At 37.8% G+C, this 14047-nt stretch overlaps 1 protein-coding gene across 2 annotated transcripts in view; it reads left to right on the forward strand.

Annotated features, from left to right (window-relative positions):
* Positions 1-14047, forward strand: part of npr2 (natriuretic peptide receptor 2) — a 233698-nt gene that overhangs the window by 70104 nt on the left and 149547 nt on the right. The gene's annotated exons all lie outside the window — the stretch shown is intronic.

Raw genomic sequence — 14047 nt, forward strand, 5'->3', positions numbered from 1 at the left:
CTGGACAATCCATTGTTTCAAGCAAATATTCAATTAAAGTGACAATGCAAACATCCAGTGTAAAACAATAAGTGTCTTTCAACTTTTAGTTTCTGAGAAGCAGTGTCCTCCACAGTGGACATGTTTTATATCAATTCTGAAAATGCTGTTTCTCAGAAAACTTTCTAAGTTTTAACCTCTTAAGGCCCAAGCTGTTTGTTTACATGCTTTTTTTAAATTTATCTTTGCTATTTGGGCTTATTGGACCCTAATTAGAATAAAAACCTAAGAATCATCTTTTTATATGATGTACTTATTAGTCCAGTGTTTTTCAACCACTGTGCCACACTAGTGTGCCGTGAGATACAGTCTGGTGTGCCGTAGGAGATGATCTAATTTCACCTATTTGGGGTAAAAAATATTTTTTGCAAACCAGTAATTATAGTCTGCAAATGATGTGTTGTTGTTGAGTGTCGGTGCTGTCTAGAGCTTGGCAGAGTAACCGTGTAATACTCTTCCATATCAGTAGGTGGCAGCCGGTAGCTAATTGCTTTGTAGATGTCGGAAACAGCGGGAGGCAGCGTGCAGGTAAAAAGGTGTTTAATGCTTAAACCAAAAATAAACAAAAGGTGAGTACCCATAAGAAAAGGCATTGAAGCTTAGGGAAGGCTATGCAGAACGAAACTAAAACTGAACTGGCTACAAAGTAAACAAAAATAGAATGCTGGACGACAGCAAAGACTTACTGTGGAGCAAAGATGGCGTCCACAATGTACATCCGAACATGACACGACAATTGACAATGTCCCCACAAAGAAGGATAAAAACAAAGTAGATGCGAGAAATATCGTTCAAAGGAAGACATGAAACTGCTCCAGGAAAATACCAAAAAAAGAGAAAAAGCCACCAAAATAGGAGCGCAAGACAAAAACTAAAACACTACACACAGGAAAACAGCAAAAAAGTCCAAATAAGTCAGGGCGTGATGTGACAGGTGGTGACAGTACACTTACACTGCAAAAAGTCAGTGTTCAAAAACGAAAACAAATAATACAAAAATTAGGGGTATTTTATTTGAACTAAGCAAAATTATCTGCCAATAGAACAAGAAAATTCGGCTTGTCAAGACTTTCCAAAACAAGTAAAATTAGCTAACCTCAATGAACCCCAAAATACCTTAAAATAAGTATATTATCACTAATAACAACTGTACTACTATATGAGTACGTGTTTTCTATTTTTTCATTGAAAATAAAACAGCAAAGTCCATTTGGCTGTCATCTGTTTTAATTATGAGACACAATTGTGTCAAAGTCATGAATTTTTTTTCATGCTTGAAATAAGAAATTGTTACTTTAAAAAAGTAGTTTTATACCTGTGAGTGTTGATGACACAGCTTTGCAACAGTTGATATTCTAGTTTCAAGCATGTTTTACTCAATATAGGTCATAAAATCTCAGCTACAAGCTGTAATATCTTACTGAGATCATTTAGGACCAAAACCCTTAAAACAAGTAAAACACTCTGACATAAAATCTGCTTAGTGAGAAGAATCATCTTATCAGACAGAAAATAAGCAAATATCACCCTTATTTGAGATATTTAATCTTACTTAGATTTCAGTTTTTGCAGTGTACTTTGAGACAAGAGCTATATTGATGCATGGTTGGTTATGGTTTAAAGACATATCCAACAATTGCGACAATGATTTTTTACTGTCAACCAAGTTTATGATTTCTGCTGGTGGTGTGCCTCCGGATTTTTTCAACGCAAAAAATGTGCCTTGGTTAAAAAAAGGTTGAAAAACACTGTATGTAACAAATGTGTACTTCATGTTTAGTGACATGCTAATTCTTATTTTTACACTTTTTTTTTTCCAAATTCCATTGTATGTTATACTCTTCTGACACCACCAGATGGCAGTATAAGTGTCCACATAAGCGGCCATAAGACCCCAATTCAGTAGTGTACACAATTTTGGAAATAAGAGCTAAAAGGTGCTGTCCACGCATGTGGCCACTAAGGCCTGATGTAAATACCTCACAAACTGATGTTGAGCGTCGCTGGCTTCAAATATCCTTTCTGGGGGCGGTTTTGTGAGGTGGCAACTTGTCTAGGGCAGTGTTTTTCAACCTTTTTTGGGCCAAGGCACATTTTTTGCGTTGAAAAAATGTGGAGGCACACCACCAGCAGAAATCAGTAAAAAACAAAACTCAGTTGACAGTGCGACAAGTCGTTGTCGCAATTGTTGGATATGACTTTAAACCATAACCAAGCATGCATCAATATAGCTCTTGTCTCAAAGTAGGTGTACTGTCACCACCTGTCACATCACAATTTGACTTATTTTGACTTTTTTGCTGTTTTCCTGTGTTTAGTGTTTTAGTTCTTGTCTTGCGCTCCTATTTTGATGGCTTTTTGTCTTTTTTTGGTATTTTCCAGTAGCAGTTTCATGTCTTTGTTTAAGCGATGTTTCCCGCATCTACTTTGTTTTAGCAATCAAGAATATTTCAGTTGTTTTTATCCTTCTTTGTGGGGACATTGTTGATTGTCATGTCATGTTCGGATGTACATTGTGGACGCCGTCTTTGCTCCACAGTAAGTTTTTGCTGTTGTCCAGCAATCGGTTTTTGTTGACTTAGTAGCCAGTTCAGTTTTAGTTTTGTTCTGCATAGCCTTCCCTAAGCTTCAATGCCTTTTCTTAGGGGCACTCACCTTTTGTTTATTTTTGGTTTAAGCATTAGACACCTTTTTACCTTCACGTTGCCTTCCACTGTTCCCGAGATCTACAAAGCAATTAGCTACCAGCTGCCACCTACTGATATGGAAGAGTATTACACGGTTACTCTGCCGAGCTCTAGACAGCACCGACACTCAACAACAACACATCATTTGCAGACTATAATTACTTGTTTACATAAAATATTTTTAACCCAAATAGGTGAAATTAGATAATCTCCCACGGCACACCAGACTGTATGTCACGGCACACTAGTGTGCCGCGGCACAGTGGTTGAAAAACACTGGTCTAGGGTGTACGCTGCCTTCCGTCTGAGTGCAGCTCGACATTGAGAGAGACAATAGGTAGAACATGGATGATGAATTGAGGATTTATCAAGTAGTTTTTCCAGTTTACCGTATTTTTCGGACTATAAGGCGCACTTAAAATGCTTTAATTTTTGAGAAAATTATAACCCGGTGCGCCTAATGTAGGGAATAATCCTAGTTGTGCTTACCGACCTCGAAGCAATTTTATTTGGTACATGGTGTAATGATAAGTGTGACCAGTAGATGGTAGTCACACATAAGAGATACGTGTAGACTGCAATATGACGCCAGTAAACAACACCAACACTTTAAAAATGTTCCATTGAAAATAAAGAAAATTACGCACGGCCCTCAAAAATCTGTCAAAATGTTTTAGTACAACTTTGAAGCCGCACCGCTTGATGGATTGTTGGCCCATTACGGCTACCGTAGTCAGAGATACAAGTATTACTATGGTGTGTGTATAAGGACCACATTAGCAAACATATTAACTGGCGTTTTGTTTCACAATATTATGCAAAACCAAATTTTCTTACCATCTGGTACCTGCTGATGTGTATTTGAGATCTGCATAAGTCCTGAAAATGTGCGCGTGTCCGCCATTGTAGTCTGTGCCGACACCATAGTCGATAAGCTTCTTCTTTTTCTCTATCTTCTTTATATGGGACATTCATCCTCTATTGTTGCCATTTCTAATATAAAGTAGCGTAAAGTTCTTACTTATATCTCGGTATGGAAGCGCTAAAAACTACCAGTGTAGTGAGTTTACATTATTCACCCACGGAACTTCAGTTACGAGAGAATTCCGGTCGGACGGTTTTTCACGGTACACATTTACACTAGTGAGCCACGGATGAGGAGATGCTGCTTCGTTGTTGATTTAAGTAAAGTCTGCACTGCAAAAAGTTAGTGTTCAAAAACAAGAAAAAAAAAAATAAAAATTAGGGGTATTTTATTTGAACTAAGCAAAATTATCTGCCAATAGAACAAGAAAATTCGGCTTGTCAAGACTTTCCAAAACAAGTAAAATTAGCTAACCTCAATGAACCCAAAAATACCTTAAAATAAGAATATTCTCACTAATAACAAGTGCACTTTTCTTGGTAGAAAAAAAAGAGACCTTTTTGCTCAATATGTTGAAAAATATTCTTAAATTAAGTAAATGCTAGTGCCATTATCTTGACATAATGATATGCGCTTGGCATTATGATTTTTCTTTTCATGCTTGAAGTAAGAAATTATTACTTTAAAAAACTTGTGAGTGTTGATGACACACCTTTGCATCAGTTGATATTCTAGTTTCAAGCATGTTTTACTCAATATAGGTCATAAAATCCCTTAAAACAAGTAAAACACTCTAACATAAAATCTGTTTAGTGAGAAGAATTATCTTATCAGACAGAAAATAAGCAAATATCACCCTTATTTGAGATATTTAATCTTACTTAGATTTCAGTTTTTGCAGTGTGGATGTCATTAAATGTATATTTCATTTACTTTTTGTGGTGGAGCCAAACTCAAATTGTGATGTCATACTTGCCAACCCTCCCGAATTTTCCGGGAGACTCCCGAAATTCAGCGCCTCTCCCGAAAACCTCCCGGGACAAATATTCTCCCGAAAATCTCCCGATTTTCAGCCGGAGCTGGAGGCCACGCCCCCTCCAGCTCCATGCGGACCTGAGTGAGGACAGCCTTTTTTCACGACGGGAGGACAACAGGGTGACAAGAACTAAATCATCCAGACTAGAGACAAATTGTATTCTTATGTTTATCTTACCTAAAAATAAATATATTTATTAATTTAAAAAAAAAAAAAAAAAAATACATTTTTACTATATTTTGCTAAAAACATCAACATTAATTGTATTTTTATTTGTATTTTTTCTGACTCCTTATTACATCCAGCCATAGAATTATACATTAAAATAAACATATTTGAAATAATTAATTTTAAATTATCATAATAATTAATTTAAAATGACCATATTTAATTATTAAAATAATTGCTTGTTTATCAACAACTTTAGCATTTTATTCATTACATTTTGAAGCTCTCAGAAGCCAAGTTATATTATATTCCTTAAGATTTATTTATGCAAGTTTGAAGTATCAATTATCTAAACACAGTTTTGTTTGCATATTTTCAGGATATATATATATATATGTATATATATATATATATATATATATATATATATATATATATATATATGTATGAAATACTTGACTTGGTGAATTCTAGCTGTCAATATACTCCTCCCCTCTTAACCACACCCCCAACCACGCCCCCCACCCTCCACCCCCCACCTCCCGAAATCGGAGGTCTCAACGTTGGCAAGTATGTGTGATGTAGTTATTTGGCTTAGCATTAAAAGTATTAGGAACCATACGGTTGATAATATTAGGTTATTAAGTTAAGCTCCTCCATACTGTAGCTACCTTTGGAATGTTCCATGAATTCAAAATAGAATTGTTCCTATGCAGCAGAGTTTCACAGACTGATAACCGGAGCAGGAACCAAAATAGAACCAAAAGGCTGCAGCTATTTGGGAGTGTGCGGCTCCTGGCCCCACGACCGTCACCTTCTGCGTTGTTTTGATGACCCCTTGTAGGGGTGATGGCCTGCAAGGTTGAGCAGAGAGGACACGACATGCTGCAAGTATGAAGGAGGGACAAAGCAGACGTGCTAGTAACACAGGTGTCATGTTTCACAGCTGAGAAGCAGACGCTGTCTCGTCAAAACAAAGCTCATACTCTTAGAACTCAGAACTGTCGGGGTTATACCGGGGAACTTTAGTGTTTGGACGCAGAATGCTGAGCAGAGCTCTACACTGCAAAAAGTCAGTGTTCAAAAACAAGAGAAAAAAGTACAAAAATTAGGGGTATTTTATTTGAACTAAGCAAAATTATCTGCCAATAGAACAAGAAAATTTGGCTTGTCAAGACTTTCCAAAACAAGTAAAATTAGCTTACTTCAATTAACCCAAAAATACCTTAAAATAAGTATATTCTCACTGATAACAAGTGCACTTTTCTTGGTAGAAAAAAAAAGAGACCTTTTTGCTCAATATGTTGAAAAATATTCTTAAATTAAGTAAATGCTAGTGCCATTATCTTGACATAATGATTCGGCATTACATTTCTTGAAACCAGGAAACTTATACTAAAAACACATTTATTGTTCTTAATGGAAAGGCAACAAGGCAACCGCTTGTTACTCTCGGGGTCTCCTAGCCGCTCAGGCATATCATAAGTTCTAAAAATGCATTTTTCCATCGATAACATGACATCATCGCGCCAAGTGCGTGCTCTTTCAACGTTACTGTAACGCCGTTAGTTTCGGCGGTAACTAGTAATCTCCTACAACTACAGCACCAGAATTGTGCTGCTAAAACAAGTCCGTTTTTTTGAATTTTTTGTAAGGGTCCCCCCTTACGACATTTTAGCAAAAAAATGTTTTGGGAAAATATGCATTTTCTTACATTTTCTTACATTCACGGGTTTTGTCGGACTCCTGATGACGTTTTGAGACATCTCCTACAACTACAGCACCAGAATTGTGCTGCTGAAGCAAGTCCGTTTTTTTTTATTTTTTGTAAGGGTCTCCCCTTACGACATCTTAGCAAAAAATGTTTTTCGTAAAACATGCATTTTCTTACTGTAACGCCGTTAGTTTCGGCGGTAACTAGTAATCTCACGCGTTATTTGTTTTATTCAGTAACTCAGTTACCGTTACTACATGATGCGTTACTGCGTTATTTTACGTTATTTTTAATGTAGTATCGGCTAGAAACAGAAGATCTGAGTGTGTTTTATTGCAGCGCTGCGGTGGAAAAGAAGAGGCGTGCTTTGTGTGGGTGGGGGTGCGGGGGGCTCCCATACCGTAGTTGAGGGGCGCAGGGAGACGTTCCTCCAGGGCCTATGTACTTCGGGGCTAACAACCTTCCCTTTACCCGGAAGTGGGTCTTTACAACTGAGGGTGAATGACGAGCCCGGCGGTTTGTTGCAACTTTGTGACTTTTTTGGACGCAGCCATCCACCAAGCTAGAGCACCTGCACGCACTCACTGTCGCCGCTCGCTCACCTCTCTCGCCCACTCACTCACTGACGTCACTCACCTCGCATGCTGTCATATCTTAAAGAGCCACACACACACACACACACACACACACACACACACACACACACACACGCACACGCACACGCTACTCTCATAACAACTAACATGACATCATTGCGAAGCCAGAAGTCGAGTGTCTTAACATTCTCACTACTTTTCTTTTGTCGAGCACAAAGAAAATAACATTTTAGTTAAATGTAAGTTGTGTCTAGGATCAAATATCTACCTAAAGTTAAAGTTAAAGTGCCATTATGTTGCAGCTATTTAAAATAGTTTTGTCAATTTGTTCTGGCCTGAAATAAATTGGCCCTTTGAAACCTATCTTTGTCTTTGTGTGTTGTATGTAGACCACATTGCTTAGCAGAGTTCAGTGATGCAAATGCATGTCAAGTTGATCAACAGATTGTATTATTCTCCAGTGCAATAACAGTACTGAAATGAAGGTTAAAAGGGCATTAATGGGAGCCTTAAAAAAAAGGGTGAAAAAAGAAGTAACTAAATAGTTACTTTTAACAGTAACGCATTACTTTTTGGTGTAAATAACTGAGTTAGTAACTGAGTTACTTTTGAAATAAAGTAACTGTAATTAGTTACTGGTTTTCAGTAACTAACCCAACACTGTCTTTCAGTCAATTAGTGCGCATATATACAGCCCGGCCCCCGGCCAAATATTTTTCTATTGTAATTTTGAAGAATTAATCTGAATGTGCATGAACTATCTCTGTTCAAAATTGTTAGAAATGTCACATGTGAAATGTTTAAATATTAACTGTCCATTTACTGTACTGTGCCAACTGTACTACTATAGGAGTACGTATTTTCTATTGTTTCATTGAAAATAAAACAGCAAAGTCCATTTGGCTGTCATCTGTTTTAATTATGAGACACAATTGTGTCAAAGTCATGATTTTTTTTTTTGTTTCATGCTTGAAATAAGAAATTATTACTTTAAAAAAGTAGTTTTATACTTGTGAGTGTTGATGACACAGCTTTGCAACAGTTGATATTCTAGTTTCAAGCATGTTTTACTCAATATAGGTCATAAAATCTCAGCTACAAGCTGTAATATCTTACTGAGATCATTTAGGACCAAAACACTTAAAACAAGTAAAACACTCTAACATAAAATCTGCTTAGTGAGAAGAATTATCTTATCAGACAGAAAAATAAGCAAATGTCACCCTTATTTGAGATATTTAATCTTACTTAGATTTCAGTTTTTGCAGTGTACAAATTCATATTCGTTCACACCAACATTCTCTTGACGTTATGTATCGATATTGAACACCGAACAATATTTCCACAAAAAATCCCATCTGATCAGAACATTTTCCAATCACCTTTCAATTCCTACCAGTTGACACCACTAAACAAAACTTTCTTAACTAGGGGTGGAACGCTTCACAAAATCCATGGTTTGGATCTTGTCACGGTTTTCGGTTGGGTTCAGTTCAAATTGCACTCTTTTGCCCTTCTTGATTACCTCTGAAGAAACGTTTATCCTTTTCGCGATTTGAACGACTCGTACAGCCCAAAACAACGCAAGCGTAGAGCGGTTTTTTCTTCGAGAAAGGCTAAACGGCGCCTCGTATCCATTGAGAACAGAGCTAGCTTGACCTCCACGCATAAAATAATATAATACCGAATAGCAATATTGTGACATATGGAAGGTAAACCCTGTGATAATCGAGAAAGCATTGTATATCGCAGTTGTATAGAACATGGATTCAGTTTCTTGCCAAAAAAAAGTAATTTCCTTCTTAATTGTCCACTTCTTGTACTGCCTTGCTAACCACTAAAGCCAGGTTTGCAAAATGAGGTTACACTGTAAATTACTGCTAGTTATATTAGTATTATTGTGTGAATGCATTCACACATATGTTTTTCTACACCAAAATCCATCTATTTATTAAACCTCTTCAACAACTTCTTCTTCTTCTCCAGATTTTGGCGCTCTCTACCTTCCACATTTTTTATCCGATTCAAACCGTTCCAACTTCAAACTGTTCAGCCTATTCGGAAATCGCGGGCTTTCCCTTGACAAATTCCAAAAATTTCCAGATTTCCCAGAATTCCAGGTTTTCCGGGACATTTTTCCCCATTCAAAACTAATTGGCCATTTTCAAACTATTTCCACATTTCTCAACCGATTAAAACCATTCGACCTTCAACATATTCCACTCACCCTGGACATTCTAACTATTATGTTTCCAAGTTAAAAATTTTTCCAGAAATTCCCAGTATTGCCATTTTTTTCAAACCCTTTTTTGACCCTTTTTTCTGGTGACTACTCCTTCCGCATTTTTCAACCCATTTCAACCGTTTCACCATTCAAACATTCTTCTTAATCAGGAAAAAAAACAAAGTTGTTTTTTGAACTGGAAAAATTCCCGTTTTTCCCAATTCCAGGAATTCCTAATACCATTTCTCAATGAAAAATGTTACTACTTCAACATTTCTCACCCTATTTGAAAAATTCCAACACCAACCATTTCAACTCATTCAGACCATCCAAGTTCTTTACCACTTTTAAAAAAATGTGCGCTTTCCCCAAAATTCCCAATTTTTGGGGAAATTCGCATTGAAATCAATGGGACATTGATCAAAGTTCCACAATTCCCACATTTTTCATCCCATTCAAACTGTTCCGACTTCAAAATATTCATCCTGTTTGGGAATTGTGTGCTCTACTCCAACAATTCTAAAAAAAATTCCAGGATTTCAGTTCAACGTCAGCATTGGAGCTTTCACACGCAATTCCTTCGGGAATTGCCTCATCTAGTTATATATTAAAATACCCATTTCAACCTGTTTATGCAGATTGTTGCCTACTACAATGGAACCATGAAAGAGATCATTTGGTCCCAGACAGAGAAGATCCACTGTCCCAGTGGAGGAAACATGGATTCAGTTTCTTGCCAAAAAAAAAGTCCTCTCCTTCTTAATTGTCCACTTCTTGTACTGCCTTGCTAACCACTAAAGCCAGGTTTGCAAAATGAAGTTACACTGTACATTACTGCTAGTTATATTAGTATTATTGTGTGAATGCATTCACACATATGGTTTTCTACACCAAAATCCATCTATTTATTAAACTTCTTCAACAACTTCTTCTTCTTCTCCAGATTTTGGCGCGCTCTACCTTCCACATTTTTTATCCGATTCAAACCGTTCCAACTTCAAACTGTTCAGCCTATTCGGGAATCGCGGGCTTTCCCTTGACGAATTCCAAAAATTCCCAGATTTCCCAGAATTCCAGGTTTTCCGGGACATTCAAAACTAATTGGCCATTTTTCAAACTTCAACTATTTCCACATTTCTCAACCGATTAAAACCATTCCACCTTCAACATGTTCCACTCATCCTGGACATTCTAAATACCGTATTTTCGGTCTATAAGTTGCAGTTTTTTTCATAGTTTGGCCGGGGGTGCGACTTATACTCAGGAGCGACTTATGTGTGAAATTAGTAACACATTACCGTAAAATATCAAATAATATTATTTAGCTCATTCACGTAAGAGACTAGACGTATAAGATTTCATGGGATTTAGCGATTAGGAGTGACAGATTGTTTGGTAAATGTATAGCATGTTCTATATCAGTGGTTCTTAACCTGGGTTCGATCGAACCCTAGGGGTTCGGTGAGACGGCCTCAGGGGTTCGGTGGAACCTCCACCGCAGAGGTCAAGACACACCCGACTCATCGTGTACATAAAAACTTCTCCCTATCGGCGTACTATGATTACCCCCAAACAATATTCCCTCTAATTTTCCATCTGATTTGCAGGTGTGTAATTTGTTGTGAGTTCATGCACTGTGTTGGTTTTGTTCTTTGAACAAGGTGATGTTCATGCACGGTTCATTTTGTGCACCAGTAAAAAAAACATATAACTTTGTCTTGAATTTGAAAAAAAGATATATATATTTTTCACTAAAGAAGGGTTCAATGAATGCGCATATGAAACTGGTGGGGTTCGATACCTCCAACAAGGTTAAGAACCACTGTTCTATATGTTATAGTTATTTGAATGACTCTTACCATAATATGTTACGTTAACATACCAGACACGTTCTCAGTTGGTTATTTATGCGTCATATAACGTACACTTATTCAGCCTGTTGTTCACTATTCTTTATTTATTTTAAATTGCCTTTCAAATGTCTATTCTTGGTGTTGGGTTTTATCAAATACATTTCCCCAAAAAATGCGACTTATACCGTATTTTCCGCACTATAAGGCGCACCGGATTATTAGCCGCACCTTCTATGAATTACATATTTCATAATTTTGTCCACCAATAAGCCGCCCCGGACTAAAAGCCGCGCCTACGCTGCGCTAAAGTGAATGTCAAAAAAAACGCTGCGCTAAAGTGAATGTCAAAAAAACAGTCAGATAGTTCAGTCAAACTTTAATAATATATTGAAAACCAGCGTTCTAACAACTCTGTCCCAAAATGTACGCAAATGTGCAATCACAAACATAGTAAAATTCAAAATGGTGTAGAACAATAGCAACATAATGTTGCTTTAACGTTAATGTCACAACACACAAAATAAACATAGCGCTCACCTTCTGAAGTTATTCTTCATTCGTAAATCCTTCGAATTCTTCGTCTTCGGTGTCCGAATTGAAAAGTTGGGCGAATACGGGATCCAAAATGGCCGGTTCCGTCTCGTAGAAGTCATCGGGAGTCAGTGTCGCTGTTGTTCTGTGAATCCTGCCTTCCGGAAAGCTCGGACCACAGTTGTGACCGAAATATCTGCCCAAGCATTTACGATCCACTGGCAGATGTTGGCGTATGTCGTCCGAGGCTGTCTGCCCGTCTTAGTGAAGGTGTGTTCGCCTTCGGAGCTGTGTGAAAAAAGCCACCCGGCCTCTTCGCGTAAACTTCCCTTAACCACTCGCTCATCTTTTCTTCATCCATCCATCCCTTCGAGTTAGCTTTTATGATGACGCCGGCTGGAAAGGTCTCTTTTGGCAAGGTCTTCCTTTTGAATATCACCATGAGTGGAAGTTAGCATGGCAAGCTAGAACCACAGTGAAGGATGACTTCATTCCCTGTGGAGCGAATATTCACCGTACGTGCTCCCGTTCCACAGTGCGGTTCAGTTGCTGTGAAATACGGTAGTAATCCGTGTGCGGATGGAGAGATTGCGTCTTTTTATGAACCGGATCGCTTATTAGGAGCCATTTTGTGGTCTTTACAGATGTAAACAGGAAATGAAACGTACGGTGATATCCGCGCGTTTTTTCTTCTTCTTCCGGGGGCGGGTGAAGCGCTTCCTTTTCTATGGGGGCGGGTGAAGCGCTTCCTGTTCTATGGGGGCGGGTGCTTTCCTTGGCGGTTGCTTGCGTAGAAGAAGAAGCGCTTCCTGTTCTACCGGGAAAAAAGATGGCGGCTGTTTACCGAAGTTGCGAGACCGAAACTTTATGAAAATGAATCGTAATAAAGCGCACCGGGTTATTAGGCGCACTGTCAGCTTTTGAGAAAAATTGTGGTTTTTAGGTGCGCCTTATAGTGCGGAAAATACGGTACTCCAGTGCGACTTATATCTGTTTTTTTCCTTCTTTATTATGCATTTTCGGCAGGTGCGACTTATACTCCGAAAAATACTGTATTATGTTTCCAAGAAAAAAAAATTCCAGGAATTCCCAGAATTCCCATTTTTAAAAAAAAATCTTTTTTGACCCTTTTTTCTGGCAACTACTCCTTCCACATTTTTCAACCCATTTCAACCGTTCCTGGTTTTCTCGAAATTCCAGGAATTCCTTAATACCCTTTCTCAATTAAAAATGTTACTACTTCAACATTTCTCACCCGATTTGAAAAATTCCAACACCAACCATTTCAACTCATTCAAACCATCCAAGTTCTTTACCACTTTCCTCTTTTCCCAAAATTCCCAATTTTTTGGGAAATTCCCATTGAAATCAATGGGACATTATTCAAAGTTCCACAATTCCCACATTTTTCATCTGATTCAAACTGTTCCAACTTCAAAATATTCAGCCTGTTTCGGAATTGTGTGCTCTACTTCAACAATTCAAAAAAAAATTCCAGGATTTCAGTTCAACGTCAGCATTGGAGCATTCACACGCAATTCCTCCGGGAATTGCCTCATCTAGTTAAATATTGAAATACCCATTTCAACCTGTTTATGCAGATTGTTGCCTACTACAATGGAACCATGAAAGAGATCATTTGGTCCCAGACAGAGAAGATCCACTGGCCCAGTGGAGGAAACATGGATTCAGTTGCTTGCCAAAAAAAAGTCATTTCCTTCTTAATTGTCCACTTCTTGTACTGCCTTGCTAACCACTAAAGCCAGGTTTGCAAAATTAGGTTACACTGTACATTACTGCAAGTTATATTAGTATTATTGTGTGAATCCATTCATACATATGTTTTTCTACACCAAAGTGAATCTATTTATTAAACTTCTTCAACAACTTCTTCTTCTCCAGATTTTGGCGCTCTCTACCTTCCACATTTTTCATCCGATTCAAACCGTTCCAACTTCAAACTGTTCAGCCTTTTCGGGAATCGCGGGCTTTCCCTTGACGAATTCCAAAAATTCCCAGATTTCCCAGAATTCCAGGTTTTCCGGGACATTTTTTCCATTCAAAACTAATTGGCCATTTTTCAAACTGCAACTATTTCCACATTTCTCAACCGATTAAAACCATTCCACCTTCAACATATTCCACTCACCCTGGACATTCTAACTATTATGTTTCCAAGTTAAAAAAAAAATCAAGGAATTCCCAGTATTCCCGTTTTTTTCAAACCCTTTTTTGACCCTTTTTTCTGGTGACTACTCCTTCCGCATTTTTCAACCCATTTCAACCGTTCAACCGTTCAAACATTCTTCTTAATCAGGAAAAAAAACAAAGTTG

The sequence above is a fragment of the Nerophis lumbriciformis genome, linkage group LG20 (assembly GCF_033978685.3).
Source record: "Nerophis lumbriciformis linkage group LG20, RoL_Nlum_v2.1, whole genome shotgun sequence".
Classification (NCBI taxonomy): domain Eukaryota; kingdom Metazoa; phylum Chordata; class Actinopteri; order Syngnathiformes; family Syngnathidae; genus Nerophis; species Nerophis lumbriciformis.